Genomic DNA, 16,550 nt, shown 5'->3' on the forward strand with positions numbered 1-16,550 from the left:
AACAACACCGTAGAGAAACTACACTCAAATAATGTGTGTATGTGTGTTTGTGAATGGTTGCTTCATGGTAATTTTCCAAAGTATTCTTGAGCTTTTTACATATAGTTTTTTCAGAGTATTCTCAATGTGAATGAATATACCTACTGAAGGTTGTAGAACAAAACACCATCTATTTTCCCTCCCTCGTTCCCTGAGTATAACCCTGATTTCAGCTTCCAAAGAGGATTATTATAAGGCATTCACTTATTAATTATACTTGAGCAGGCTATGGAATTTCAAATAGAGATATATTTAGGGCCACCACCCCCTTTATTATGCTGTCAAATTATTTCCAGTATGTTTCAAAGCCTAATAAAATGCATTAATTGATATTCTGATGGTTTAAGAGAATGAATGTAGCCCTCACATTTTTAATGAAATACCAGGAGATAATAAAAGTCCAAAGGAATAAAATACAGAATTAATAGTAATGATAAGAGCCAACAAAATATTTTATCCAACTGTGGTTTCACAACATAATAGAGATATGAAGAAGTTAGAGTACAAACCCAGGTCATAATACCAGAAGACAAGAAATTAAAAACTGGGATGAAGGAGGAAATTATAGAAATGATAATGATAAAATGGAGAAATATGCCTAGATATTTCCTTTTCCATCCACATATATAAAACTAAAGAATATAATATCAAGAAAAATCATTAAATGATATAGAATTTACCAGTAAGATTATGGGAGTAGGGGTGTTCACTTTTTATTAATTTTTGGAGCTTTCAAAATAGCACATGAACATTTATTACTTTTGATTGTATGAAAATGAAATACGTAACTGACAAATTGTTTAGTACTTATAGGTCTTAAGTATTGAAACATTTTCCTGAAAGAGGTTCTGAAATATCCATCCCTGGAGATTATTAGAAATAAGATAGAGACAGATTAGTTTGGAACAGGTCAAGTAGAACTTGCTTAAATGGTGACCTCTACATCTGCCTTCCATTCATAACGTCTATGATTGATTCTAAGCATTGTTTAAAACAGAAATATTGCTGTTTTTAAGGAAACATAATCTAGCATGCAATAGAAATAGATTTTTATTTGAGGAACTAGTAACGTCCATAAATTCATACCTTACTGCATTATCAAATAAATCTTTTTCCTCTTGCTTTCTGAGATTTCTCTAAATTCCAAATTATCTTTCCTTTTCTCCTTTTCAAAAACTATCTATTTTGAAGAAACTCAGAAAAAATTATAATAAAAACACAAAAATTGATTATGTAATGCAAACCCCTGTGAGGTACAAGTGTAACCAGACAAAGGATAAATGCTCTTAGCCACACATAAACCTACATTTATAGAACACTCAGGATAAGAAACAATATCACGAACCAAAGAAATAGATATTTCCCTCACACCCCCAAACCACTACCTAATGGAAATACAAGAACAAAAAAATGAATCTCTGGTACATATACAGGTGGAATATTTTGGTGTTGTTGATATTTGACTATTTTGACCTAAACAAAAGTCAATTACACGTGACTCAATGCATAGCACGTTTATTTCCAAAAAGCAACAGCAAAATAATTATCATTGTACAATATCACATTTCATTAAATAAGTGGCATTAGTGTAAAAAAACACTTTGCGACCCCAAGGACTGTAGCCCGCCAGACTCCTATGTCCGTGGAATTCTCCAGGCAACAGTAGTGGAGTGGGCTGCCATTTCCTTCTCCAGGCGATCTTCCCAACCAAGGAATCAAACCCAGGTCTCCTGCATTATAGGCAGATTTTTACCATCTGAGCCACCAGGGATGCCCTTAATGTAAGAAAACTATTCAGATATGAAATGAGAAATGATTTTGGAAACATCTGTGTCTTGGAAATTGTGACTTTTTATAAGCATGTTAACTTAAGCCTGCTCTCAGATAAATCTTTTAAAAAGAAGCAACAAAGAGAGAGAATAGAAACAATTTTATGACAGATGGATTTGAAAAAAAATTATCAAAAAATTACATAAGCCAGGCAAAATGTAGTTTTCATTGATACATAACTTACATTTCATATTATACAATTTTAGACTCAAATTCCAAATGAGACTTGCTTAGTTAAGAGCTACTTTTCTAATTATTTCCAGGTGCCTGGTATTAGTGCAAATATATATAACACGTATATGGTCTAAAACACAGTAATGTATGTGTGCAATTGCGTAATGATATCATTCAACTATTTTTGCTGCATTTCTTTATTTCATAAGGTTGTATTGAAGTTTATAGCTTTAGTTGATAAAAATCCCTAAACCAGAGCACCATAGATATTTCACTCAGGATGAAAAGAACCAACCCTAAAATTATTCAGTTCAGTTCAATTCAGTCACTCAGTCGTGTCCGACTCTTTGCAACCCCATGAATCACAGCATGCCAGGCCTCCCTGTCCATCACCAACTCTCAGAGTTCACTCAAACTCATGTACATTGAGACGGTGATTCCATCCAGCCATCTCATCTTCTGTCATTCCCTTCTCCTGCCTCCAATCCCTCCCAGAATCAGGGTCTTTTCCAATGAGTCAACTCTTCGCATGAGGTGGCCAAAGTATTGGAGTTTCAGCTTCAGCATCAGTCCATCTAATGAACACCCAGGACTGATCTCCTTTAGAATGGACTGGTTGGATCTCCTCACAGTCCAAGGGACTCTCAAGAGTCTTCTCCAGCACCACAGTTCAAAAGCATCCATCCTTCGGCACTCAGCTTTCTTACAGTCCAAATTTCACATCCATACATGACCACTGGAAAAACCATAGCCTTGACTAGACGGATCTTGTTGGCAAAGTAATGCCTCTGCTTTTAAATATGCTGTCTAGGTTGGTCATAACTTTCCTTCCAAGGAGTAAGTGTCTTTTAATTTCACGGCTGCAATCACCATCTGCAGTGATTTGGGGAAGGAATCTCTTAGAAGAAATGGAGTAGCCATCATGGTCAACAAAAGAGTCTGAAATGCAGTACTTGGATGCAATCTCAAAAACGACAGAATGATTTGTTTGTTTCCAAGGCAAACCATTCAATATCACGGTAATCCAAGCCTATGCCCCAACCAGTAACGCTGAAGAAGCTGAAGTTGAACGGTTCTATGAAGACCTACAAGACCTTTTAGAACTAACACCCAAAAAAGATGTCCTTTTCATTATAGGGGACTGGAATGCAAAAGTAGGAAGTCAAGAAACACCTGGAGTAACAAGCAAATTTGGCCTTGGAGTACAGAATGAAGCAGGGCAAAGGCTAATAGAGTTTTGCCAAGAGAATGCATTGGTCATAGCAAACACCCTCTTCCAACAACACAAGAGAAGACTCTACACATGGACATCACCAGATGGCCAACACTGAAATCAGATTGATTATATTCTTTCTAGCCAAAGATGGAGAAGCTCTATACAGTCAGCAAAAACAAGACCGGGAGCTGACTGTGGCTCAGATCATGAACTTATTGCCAAATTCAGACTTAAATTGAAGAAAGTAGGGAAAACCCCTAGACCATTCAGGTATGACCTAAAATTATTAGGTAATAAAAAAAATTAAGAATTTTTTAAGAAAATTTCTTAAAATTTCAAAATTTAGAAAAGACTTTTTAAAAGGAAAACTCTGGAAATGTGATGAGAAAATGTAGTTTTAATTCAGTGAATATTTAACATATTTAAAGTATGCATTAGAATCCTTCCTATATGGGGAGCTAGTTTACCTTTGTGTGTACAGCAGAACATACTATATACTCTGCTTTGTAGGAAACTAAAAACCTTCAGAGAGAGTTAAGAGGCTAGAGATGGGCAGTGCTTGTAAATTCACATATTGAGGGGAGCACACTTTATTTAGAGAGTACTTCTACTTCATCTATCAAAATGCAATCTGATTTCAGTTTGCTTTATCAGGTTCCTGTGCAATTGTTCCTTCTGCCAAAAGAGAGTATATCTCAGAACTTTCTGGCAAGATTCAGACCCTGCCAGCAATTCTCAAACTGAAGTAATAAAGCCACTTGTTGATGTTTAAATCTCCAAAAGCTGAGGGCAGACAGGACACTAAATAAAAACAGAGAAAGAGGATTTTGAACACAACACTCTATTTTTTAAGCAACTCACCATTATGACAAAGTTTGAACAGTATTCAATATTCTTCTTGATTTCTGACCTCTGCTGTTTTATTTTTCACATATCTAAAAGCAAAACAGAATTCCTCTCCTGCCTGTTCTAAAACCACTTATTCTCATTCCGTTCCTTCTTTTGTAATATTTTTATTCCTGAAAACTTGATACATCCAAAATCTTTTCGCATATGTCCAGAAAGGCTGAAATCAGTCTCCCAACAATTACAACAAAACAGTCCCCACTTGTAAGCCAGCAACGATCAACCTACCTAATCAAACATGCCTTGAAAGCAGAAAGCAGGAGAGAGAAAAGAGGATGAGGAGGAAAACAAGAAGGAAGAGAGGAAAGAAAAATCACTGACAAAGCCCATTAAAAATTCCGCGGGAAACAGAAACAATCTGGGTAATCAAGTCTGACCTTTCTCGGTTCTTTTCATCCATGGTTCTCATGTAGTTTCACTTGTTCATAGGATGCCACTCGCAGATTCCTGGTCCTGGGGTTACAGACCAGGCTCCCCAGGGCCAAATGCCTGCCCCAGACCCGCAGCTCTGGGAGCCGTGTGCAGAAGCGCCGCACCTGTACTTACGATGGCGGCCCGCCTGCGCAGAGGCTGCGGGAACTGCAGTCTTAAGCGGGAGCAACGCAGCTGTGCTGGCCCCGTAACAACTCCTGCAAAGCAGCCCAGTAGCCCACGGCCTGTGCTCTAGCCTGCCGGCTCACACTTCTCCACTGTGTTATTGAAGAACGACGTTTTCCTTTGCTTTTGAACCAGCGTTCGTCTCTTTCTACTGACTGTGACAAGACTAGGCAGAAGAACCGTTGTTGGGGCCCAACTCGAAACGGTCAGTAACAAAAGGAAATGTTGGTAAATCTGTAGGCAAATTCTTGTTTACTTGTATACCGCAGATCCAAAGTGGTCTAAGATAATTGTGTGGGCCTGCTAAGTTGATTCAATTGTGTCAGACTCTTTGTGACCCTATGGACTGTAATCCGCCAGGCTCCTCTGTTCATGGAATTCTCCAGGCGAGAATAATGGAGTGGGTTCCCGTGCCCTCCTCCAGGGTATCTTCCCCACCCAGGGATCAAACCTGCATCTCCGGTGACTCCTCCACTGGCAGGCAGATTCTTTACCCTTGAGCTACCTGGGAATTAGAATCCGCCTGCCAACACAGGAGACACAAGTTCAGTTCAGTTCAGTCACTCAGTTGTGTCCAACTCTTTGCGACCCCATGAATCACAGCACGCCAGGCCTCCCTGTCCATCGCCAACTCCCAGAGTTCACTCAAACTCATGTCCATCGAGTCAGTGATGCCATCCAGCCATCTCATCCTCTGTCGTCCGCTTCTCCTCCTGCCGCCAATCTCTCCCAGCATCAGAGTCTTTTCCAATGAGTCAGCTCTTCACATGAGGTGGCCAAAGTATGGGAGTTTCAGCCTCAGCATCAGTCCTTCCAATAAACACCCAGGACTGGTCTCCTTTAGGATGGACTGGTTGGATCTCCTTGCAGTCCAAGGCACTCTCAAGAGTCTTCTCCAACACCACAGTTCAAAAGCATCAATTCTTTGGCGCTTAGCTTTCTTCACAGTCCAACTCTCACATCCATACATGACCACAGGAAAAACCATAGCCTTGACTAGATGGACCTTTGTTGGCAAAGTAATGTCTCCTCTTTTGAATACACTATCTAGGTTGGTTATAACTTTCCTTCCAAGGAGTAAGCGTCTTTTAATTTCATGGCTGCAGTCATCATCTGCAGTGAGTTTGGAGCCCAAAAAAATAAAATCTGACACTGTTTCCACTGTTTCCACATCTATTTCCCATGAAGTGATGGAACAAGATGGCATGACCTTAGTTTTCTTAGCTTTAAACCAACTTTTTCACTCTCCTCTTTCACTTTCATCAAGAGGCTTTTTAGTTCCTCTTCACTTTCTGCCATAAGGCTGGTGTCATCTGCATATCTGAGGTTATTGATATTTCTCCCGGCAATCTTGATTCCAGCTTGTGCTTCTTTCAGCCCAGCGTTTCTCATGATGTACTCTGCATATAAGGTAAATAAGCAGAGTGACAATATACAGCCTTGACACACTCCTTTTCCTATTTGGAACCAGTCTGTTGTTCCATGTCCAGTTCTAACTGTTGCTTCCTGACCTGCATACAGATTTCTCAAGAGGCAGGTCAGGTGCTCTGGTATTCCCATCTCTTTCAGAATTTTCCACAGTTTATTGTGATCCACACAGTCAAAGGCTTTGGCATAGTCAATAAAGCAGAAACAGATATTTTTCTGGAACTCTCTTGCTTTTTGATGATCCAGCAGATGTTGGCAATTTGATCTCTGGTTCCTCTGCCTTTTCTAAAACCAGCTTGAATATCTGGAAGTTCATGGTTCACGTTCTGCTGAAGCCTGGGTTGGAGAATTTTGAGCATTACTTTACTAGCGTGTGAGATGAGTGCAATTGTGCGGTAGTGTGAGCATTCTTTGGCATTGCCTTTCTTTGGGATTGGAATTAAAACTGACCTTTTCCAGTGCTGTGGCCACTGCTGAGTTTTCCAAATTTTCTGGCAAATTTGCTGGTCATAACAAACACCCTCTTCCAACAACACAAGAGAAGACTCTACATGTGGACATCATCAGATGGTCAACACTGAAATCAGATTGATTATATTCTTTGCAGCCAAAGATGGAGAAGCTCTATCATGAACTCCTTATTGCCAAATTCAGACTTAAATTGAAGAAAGTAGGGAAAACCACTAGAACATTCAGGTATGACCTAAATCAAATCCTGAAGCTGTCTAAGGAGGCCTTACAAATAGCTGACAAGAAGAGAAGACAAAAGCAAAGGAAAAAAGGAAAGATATACCCATTTGAATGCAGAGTTCCAAAGAATAGCAAGGAGAGATAAGAAAGCCTTCCTCAGCAATCAATGCAAAGAAATAGAGGAAAACAACAGAATGGGAAAAACTAGAGATCTCTTCAATAAAATTAGAGATATCAAGGGAACATTTCATGCAAAGATGGGCTCGATAAAGGACAGAAATGGTATGGACCTAACAGAAGCAGAAGATATTAAGAAGAGGTGGCAAGAATACACAGAAGAACTGTACAAAAAAGATCTTCACGACCCAGATAATAATGGTGTGATCACTCAACTAGGGCCAGACATCCTGGAATGTGAAGTCAAGTGGACCTTAGAAAGCATCACTACGAACAAAGCTTGTGGAGGTAATGGAATTCCAGTTGAGCTATTTCAAATTCTGAAAGATGATGCTGTTAAAGTGCTGCAGTCAATATTCCAGCAAAATTGGAGACACAAGGGAAGCCCCTAAATTAATTACTGGGAACCAAAATGCATTTACACAAAACACAAGGACTTCCTGTGAAGTCATGTAAAGTTATAACTTCCCTCATAACTCTGTCAGTAAAGAATCTGCCTGCAATGCAGGAGACCCTGGTTCGATTCCTAGATCAGGAAGATCCCCTGGAGAAGGAAATGGCAACCCACTCCAGTATTCTTGCCAGGAGAATTCCATGGATAGAGGAGACTGGCAGGCTACATACAGTCAATGTGGTTGTGGAAATCAGACACAACTTAGCAACTGAACAACTGACCATGTAAAACTATACAATAACAACCACAACAAGCAAACACATCATAAAACTTGAAAACTCTTGTTTGTGGCAGCTACAAGATCAGAAATATTTTAGGCAGACTTTTCTTTTTATCTCTTGCCTAAGTGAATATTAATACACAATTTACGCAAAGTTATAGAGCTTGTGAAAGTTTTCTTATCTTCCAGGCTTGTCTTTCTGTGTCGTTCTTTCTCCTTTCCCAGTATTGCAGCCCTCAAGGACCCCAGTGGCTTCTTGCTTTTTTACTCTCTCCTGCCCTTCCAGTATCAATTTCTAACTGAGGGCACGGCATATTTATGAAGTGAGCTGCATTCATGGTAGGATGTTTCATGAGCTAGGCACTTAACATTTGAGCCTTTAACCTCACAGAGACAAAGGACTATTTGCTTGCTTGTTTGTCTCTGCTGATCACCTTTATTTGGAAAAAAAAAAAACAATGAAACAGAACTCTGGTCAGCCTCAGTCTAGGAAGGTAAGCATAATCACACTCAGCTGGGCTGAACAGAAAAAAAAAAATTATAATTAGGACTGTTTCTCAAACCACAAATCACCTGGAGTCTTTGGAAAAATGAAGATCCATGAGCCACATTCCATACCCATTAAATCCTAATCTCTGCCGGAGAAGCTCCACATTGCCCCAAAGTACAGATGATTCTCAACAGCTGAGCCCTGAGAATACTACTTGAAGATGATGATTCAACGTCTACTCATATGAAAAAGCTGTGCCACAACTGAACGCATTTTTTTCTGAAATAAACTTTTCCTATGATGTGTGCTTAATTTTTTTCAGTATGCTATTTCTGTTTTACTTTCTGCAATGTATTATTTAGCTTAGAGAGATTGTTATAACAATCCTCTTTAACTAAAAGCCCCCACTGGGCTGGTTTTACAAGTAAAAGATGATGTCACTGACATCTCTTTTAACATCTCTGATCTTAACATGTATTGGAAATTAAATTAATGAAAACAAAAGCCATCAAAGGGATTATAAATTAATTTTCTCTTCACTCAAATGAACAGCAGGAGAAAATAATTTTTGCCATGATTGAAAATGACATCATGCTGTCTTCTACAAAATAGCATCCTCTGAGTAATTCTATTTACTTTTTTTTAATTTAGTTCATTTTAAAACTACAGTAGATTATTTCAAAGAGGTTTTTTTTTCCCCCAAAAAAAACGTTAAATACTGTTGGCTACATCATCTTGTGTTTTAAGTTAGAGGAATTAATTGATTATGTGGTTTTCTCTTATACCATTTTTCAGTTTTAGGGTATATCCTCCTGTGTTCAGTAACTCAGTCATGTCTAACTCTTTGCAACCCCATGGGCTGTAGCCCACCAGTTTCTTCTGTCCATGGGATTTTCCAGGGAAGAATGGTGGGTTGCCACTTCCTTCTCCGGGCGATATTCCCAACCCTTCCCAGGGATCGAACCCGTGCCTCCTGTGTCTCCTGTGCTGGCAGGTGGATGCTTTACCACTGAGCCATCTGGGAAGCCCACTTAGGGTAGATCGTTTAACTGTAATTAATGCCATAACTAGGCAAAACCGGGGTTTTGGGAGAGGGTAGGTATTTAGCAAATGTTTACCTAAGTCAGATGATATTTGGGCTTCTACTTCTGGTTGACTACAAGAGAATCACATACACACACACACACACACACAACCCCCCCCCCCCCCCGCCCCGCTTTTACATGAACTGGAAGAGAGTTAAAATTTGCAAATTGCTCTCACTTTATTCTCTAATCATTTGCAAAGTATAAAGTGTTTGGTTATGACTCTGGGGCAGGGAGTTGGGAGGAGAGAGTTGAAGAGGAGAAATAAATGCATCTCTTTTTTTTTTCTCAAAGAAAGAAAATATATTAAAATTTATACACTGAAATGGTTTTCATCTGCTCATTCTATTTATGGTAAAGAAAAAAAAAAAAAAGCCCATCATTTCTTTCTTGAATTAAGTGTGGACAACAGTGGTATCGTAGAGCCATCCAATGTACTTGGAAATTTAGGAAGATGACCTGAACACGAACTTCCCATATCTCATTAGGGGAGCCATTCTATGCGCCCTGTAAAGGTTTCCAAGCTGGGGCGTACATTTCACACACAGAGACTACACAGAGTAAAGTTTGTTTTAACCACTACATTCAACTGAATCATAATGACACACTCTCCTGTTTTTACTGCTGTCTGATGTTATAATGAGTCCTTTCTTTACCTGCTGATCTGGCACAAAGAACCCAAATTCAGAGGGCATCAGCTGCTGCTAAGTCGCTTCAGTCGTGTCCAACTCTGTGCGACCCCAAGGACAGCAGCCCACCAGGCTCCCCTGTCCATGGGATTTTCCAGGCAAGAGTACTAGAATGGGTTGCCATTGCCTTCTCCGCAGAAGGCATCAACCATGGCTTTAAGTTTCCTGGGAGTTTTGCTTCCAGGCAGAAGTATGCCCTCCTAAGGAACAAGAACTTCTAGACCTAGAATCTAAAGTAGTAGAGATGGAAGCATAAACTTTCCCAAGTGAGTCACTGGGAGAGACCTCTCTTCCTTCCACCTCTTGGTCTCGTCCTGAGAACAGCTCTTCTTCCTCCTCAAGTGTCAGCTCCCAACTGGCCCCTCAGCAATGCCTTTAACAGGCTGTTCTGCAACTTCCTAGTCTACTGGATGGTACAGAAGGTGGTAGGAATACTGGAAGCCTGGCCTAGGTCTTTCTCAGTCTACTTTTTCCCCTTCTGCCCCAGACCTCTTTATAACAAAATATCCTTGAAAAACTCAGTCTTTGATTTATTTAGCTATTGTGTTGCTCAGTTGCTCAGTTACGTCTAACTCTCTGAGACCCCATGGACTGCAGCACACCAGTCTTCCCTGTCCTTTGCCATCTCCTGGAGCTTGCTCAAACTCATTGTCATTGAGTCGGTGATGCCATCCAGCCATCTCATGTTTTGTTTTTGCCTTCTCCTCCTGCCTTCAATCTTTTCCAGGATCGGGGTCTTTTCAGAGTTAGCTTTTCCCATCAAGTGGCCAAAGTATTGGAGATTCAGCATCAGTCCTTCTAATGAATAATAGTCAGGACTTATTTCCATTACGGTTGACTGGTTTGATCTCCTTGCAGTCCAAGGCAATCTCAAGAGTCTTCTCTAACACCATAGTTCAAAACCATCAATTCTTTGTCATTCAGCCTTCCTTATGGTCCAGCTCTCACATCCATACATGACTACTGGAAAAACCAAAGCTTTGACTAAATGGACCTTTGTTGGCAAAGTAATGTCTCTGCTTTTTAATATACTGTCTAGGTTTGTCATAACTTTTCTTCCAAGTGGCAAGCATCTTTTAATTTCGTGACTGCAGTCACCATCTGCAGTGAGTTTGGAGCCCAAGAAAATAAAATCTGTTACTGTTTCCATTGTTTTCCCATCTATTTGCCATGAAGTGATGGGACTAGATGCCATGATCTTCGTTTTTTGAATGTTGAGTTTTAAGCCAGCCTTTTCACTCTCCTCTTTCACTTTTATCAAGAGGCTCTTTAGTTTCTCTTCTCTTTCTGCCATAAGGGTGGTGTCATCTGCATATCTGAGATTATTAATATTTCTCCCAGGACATCCAGTCTCATGGTTTAATATACCATGTGCTGGGCTTAGTCACTCAGTCATGTCTGACTCTTCGTGACCCTATGGACTATAGCCCACCAGGCCCCTCTGTCCACGGGATTTCTCCAGGCAAAAATACTGGAGTGGGTTGCTTTGCCCTCCTTCAGAGGATCTTCCCAACTCAGGATTGAACCCAAGTCTCCCATATTGCAGGCAAATTCTTTACTGTCTGAGCCACCAGAGAAGCTCTAATATATCATATTCTCTTTCAAAATCCTGTCCCTAGCTTAGACCGTTGCCCTGAAATTATATACATGTATCTAGGCTTATATATATTCAGTCATGTCCTACTCTTTGCAGCCCTAAGGACTGTAGCCCACCAGGCTCCTCTGCCCATGTGGATTCTCCAGGCAAGAATACTGGTATGGGTTGCTGTGCCATCCTCCAGGGGATCTTTCCACCACCATCAACTGAACATCAGAAAGGACCCGATTCTCCCATCTCAGTTAACAATAATATTCTTCCAAGTTCCTCAGTGAAAAGATCTTGAGTCCTTTTATTTCTCTTCCTATTTCTGTCACATCTAATTTATCAGCAAACTCAAATGTACCTTCAAAACATATCTAGAGTCTGACCAGCTCCTTTCAAGCCCACTACTACCACTCAGATCCAAGTCACCATGATCTCTTCAGTGGATTATTTATGTAGGTTTCCAATTAATCCTTCAGTTTTAACCCTTGATCTTTTTCAGGCTGTTCTCAACACAGACGCCAGAGTGGATCTGTAAACCACATCATTTTTCTGTTCAGAGTGAAATCTAAAGTCCTTTCAATGGTCTATGAGATTTTACAAAATATGTAACTCAACAATCTTAGATTTTTCATGCTACCACCTACCCTCCGCTCATTGCTCAAAAGCCACGCTGGCCTCTGACTATTCCATAACCATGCCTGCCCATGCTCCCAACTTAGAGTTTATGTATTTAGTATTCTTGCTTGGAGAATCCCATGGACAGAGGAGCCTGGCAGGCTACAGTGCGCAGATTGCAAGAGTCAGACATGACTCAGTGACTAAACCACCACCACCACCCCCATTTGTCTTTCTCTTAGCCTGGAATGCTCTTCCCACAGATACTCCCATCATTAGCTCCCTTGGTTCCCTTAGATCTTTACTAAAAGATCTTCTTAGTGAAGCTTTCCCTAACTATCGAATTTAAAATAGGAATCACATTTACCTGAATTCCCTCTATCCCTGCTTTATTCTTCCCCAAAGAACTTATTACTACTAACATTTTATATATTTTACTATATACTTACATCTGCGTATTTGTTTCTGGCAGGCTATATTTTTTGTTCCTTTCTATAGTCCTTATTCTGAGAAGAGAGCTGTCTAGTAGCTAGCTGTTCAATATATGTTTGTTGAGTGAAGGAAAAAAACAGTATCCCCTAGAAATATGATGGTATCAACTTCTCCCTGATGAAAAGATAATTCACTTCCTTCTACATGTTTGTGCTTAAAAACCTGATGACAGAAATGGTTTCAGAAGGAGAAAAGTGAAAGTGAAAGTTGCTCAGTCGTGTTGGACTCTTTGCAACCCCTTGGACTACCAGGCTCCTCTGTCCATGGGATTCTCCAGGCAAGAACACTGGAGTGGGTAGCCTTTCCCTTCTCCAGGGGATCTTCCCAACCCAGGGATCAAACCCAGGTCTCCCACACTGCAGGCAGATTCCTCACTGACTGAGACACCAGGGAAAGTAGCATAATAAGTCGTTAGCATTCTGCTCATACTTCTTTTTAAAAGACAGTGATATGTTAACAAGACCTCACATTTTTACTAAAAGCTGCGTCATTTGAAAACATTATTTTGATTATCTTCTAAGATGTGTGAAAGTCGAACATACCTATCAATTACATTCTTAAAATGAACACTGATAATTTTAACAAAAGCTAATTAATCTCACTTTTGCAGGTGGATTCTAATGTAATGCTTCCATTAAATTAGAAGGGCTTCCCTGGTTGCTCAGAGGTGAAGAATCCACCTGGAATACAGAAGACACAGGTCAGCGGGTTCAATCCCTGGGTGGGGAAGATCCCCTGGAGAAGGACATGGCAACCCACTCCAGTGTTCTTGCCTGGAGAATCCCAGGGATTGGGGACCCTGGTGGGCTGCCGTCTATGGGGTCGCACAGAGTCGGACACGACTGAAGCGACTTAGCAGCAGCAGCAGCAATTCTCTTATACTGTCCACCACTACTTCTCTGCTGTCCTCCACCTATTAAGTGATACCAATTTTTCATTAACTCAGTGACCACTGCTAATATTATTTTGACTATCTTAATATTGTTATCTGACTTTGTATTTGTTATATTACTTTGTAAAAACTCTGGCACTCATATTTTTAATTTTTCAAAGGTTTTTCTTATGATAGTTCATTTGCATAGATTTGGATTTTCATTTGAGGATAAAATACCTTCTCTTGTGTGTCTGGGATATTAATTCAGGAAGGTTTTTTTAGATTTTTCTCCTACCATCTGCCTTTTCCTTTTTTTATATCAGATCTTTCTGTTTTGATCCCTTTGTCTTGACTGAAGCACCCTTAGACTGTATGGTTAACTTTGGCTGACCAGTCATATTTAAAATCAAAGCTTTACAAAGCTGATTGGATGTTCTGTGTCTAGAGGTGGTGACTGTTCACTATAAGGTCCTCATGTGACAAGCCATTTTTCTTTTCCCACCTTTTTTTTAACTTTAAAAAATCCTTCTCTGTCAGTATCTAAAGGTTGTTTTTCTGTGACCATTTAGATAAGAAGAATACTTTCTTTCACCTTGGGGACATAGACTTCATTGCCTGCTCACATTCTAGAACTTGAATAGTAAGAAAAAGAGCTGATGCTTCACCTTGCAGATTGGCTCTTTTTTTTTTTTTTCCATTTATTTATTTACTTTACAATATTGTATTGGTTTTGCCATACATTGACATGAATCTGCTCCATGGCGGTGTACATGTGTTCCCCATCCTGAACCCCCCTCCCACCTCCCTCCCCATCCCCATCCCATCCCTCTGGGTCACCCCAGTGCACCAGCCCCGAGCACCCTGTATCATGCATCGAACCTGGACTGGCGATTCGTTTCACATGTCATAATTTACATGTTTCAATGCCATTCTCCCATATCATCCCACCCTCACCCACTCCCACAGAGTCCAAAAGACTGTTCTATACATCTGTGTATCACAATTTTTAAAGATGTCACACACACCCATGGCTAATGTTTCCTGACTAGCCAATCTGAAAACAGTCATTCTCAAATTATGTTATCTTTAATCTACAGAAGATATTAAGAAGAAATTAAGAAGAGGTGGCAAGAATACATGGAAGAACTGTACAAAAAAGATATTCACGATCCAGATAATCATGATGATGTGATCACTAATCTAGAACCAGACATCTTGGAAAGTGAAGTCAAGTAGGCCTTAGAAAGCATCACTACAAACAAAGCTAGTGGAGGTGATGGAATTCCTGTTGAGCTGTTTCAAATTCTAAAAGATGATGCTGTGAAAGTGCTGCACTCAATATGCCAGCAAATTTGGAAAACTCAGCAGTGGCCACAGGACTGGAAAAGGTCAGTTTTCATTCTAATCCCAAAGAAACGCAATGCCAAAGAATGCTCAAACTACTGCACAATTGCACTCATCTCACATGCTAGTAAAGTAATGCTCAAAATTCTCCAAGCCAGGCTTCAGCAATACGTGAACCGTGAACTCCCTGATGTTCAAGCTGGTTTTAGAAAAGGCAAGGGAACCAGAGATCAAATTGCCAACATCTGCTGGATCATGGAAAAAGCAAGAGAGTTCCAGAAAAAAACATCTATTTCTGCTTTATTGACTATGCCAAAGCCTTTGACTGTGTGGATCACAATAAACTATGGAACATTCTGAAAGAGATGGGAATACCAGACCACCTAACCTGCCTCTTGAGAAATCTGTATGTAGGTCAGGAAGCAACAGTTAGAACTGGACATGGAACAACAGACTGGTTCCAAATAGGAAAAGGAGTACGTCAAGGCTGTATATTGTCACCCTGCTTATTTAACTTATATGCAGAGTACATCATGAGAAACGCTGGACTGGAAGAAACATAAGCTGGAATCAAGATTGCCGGGAGAAATATCAATCACCTCAGATATGCAGATGGCACCACTTTTATGGTAGAAAGTGAAGAAGAGCTAAAAAGCCTCTTGATGAAAGTGAAAGAGGAGAGTGAAAAAGTTGGCTTAAAGCTCAACATTCAGAAAACAAAGATCATGACATCTGGTCCCATCACTTCATGGGAAATAGATGGGGAAACAGTGGAAACAGTGTCAGACTTTATTTTTCAGGGCTCCCAAATCACTGCAGATGGTAATTGCAGCCATGAAATTGAAAGATGCTTACTCCTTGGAAGAAAAGTTATGACCAACCTAGACAGCATATTCAAAAGCAGAGACATTACTTTGCCAACTAAGGTCCGTCTAGTCAAGGCTATGGTTTTTCCTGTGGTCATGTATGGATGTGAGAGTTGGACTGTGAAGAAGGCTGAGCACCAAAGAATTGATGCTTTTGAACTGTGGTGTTGGAGAAGACTCTTGAGAGTGCCTTGGACTGCAAGGAGATCCAACCAGTCCATTCTGAAGGAGATCAGCCCTGGGTGTTCATTGGAAGGAATGATGCTAAAGCTGAAACTCCAGTACTTTGGCCACCTCATGTGAAGAGCTGACTCATTGGAAAAGACTCTTGATGCTGGGAGGGATTGGGGGCAGGAGAAGAAGGGGACGACAGAGGATGAGATGGCTGGATGGCATCACGGACTTGATGGACGTGAGTCTGAGTGAACTCCGGGAGTTGATGATGGACAGGGAGGCCTGGTGTGCTGTGTTTCATGGGGTCCCAAAGAGTCAGACACAACTGAGCGACTGAACTGAATCTTCTGCATAATTCTTGTCACTATCTGGTATTTTTGTTTACTTGTCTCTTTATATTATCTCTATTCCCTTCTAGAACGGTACATAAGATCTTATCTGTTTTGTTCACTTCCTAGTACATAGTGTGTAGCTAACAAATATATGCCAAATGAATAAGTGATTATGTGAATGAGTGGGATGTGACCTCCCTATTCATAAATTTCTCCAAAGATGCAGATTGGGAGAGAGCTGGGAAGGGAGGACAGATCTGCGTGACTCTCCCG

The 16,550-nt window shown here is 40.4% G+C and overlaps 1 pseudogene; it reads left to right on the top strand.

Moving 5' to 3' along the window:
- Nucleotides 1-4,712: 4,712 nt before the first annotated feature.
- The window catches only part of LOC120862265, a 111,542-nt pseudogene continuing 99,704 nt past the window's right edge, over nt 4,713-16,550 (top strand).

This window comes from Oryx dammah, unplaced genomic scaffold (genome assembly GCF_014754425.2).
Source record: "Oryx dammah isolate SB20612 unplaced genomic scaffold, SCBI_Odam_1.1 HiC_scaffold_3, whole genome shotgun sequence".
Taxonomy (NCBI): Eukaryota; Metazoa; Chordata; class Mammalia; order Artiodactyla; family Bovidae; genus Oryx; species Oryx dammah.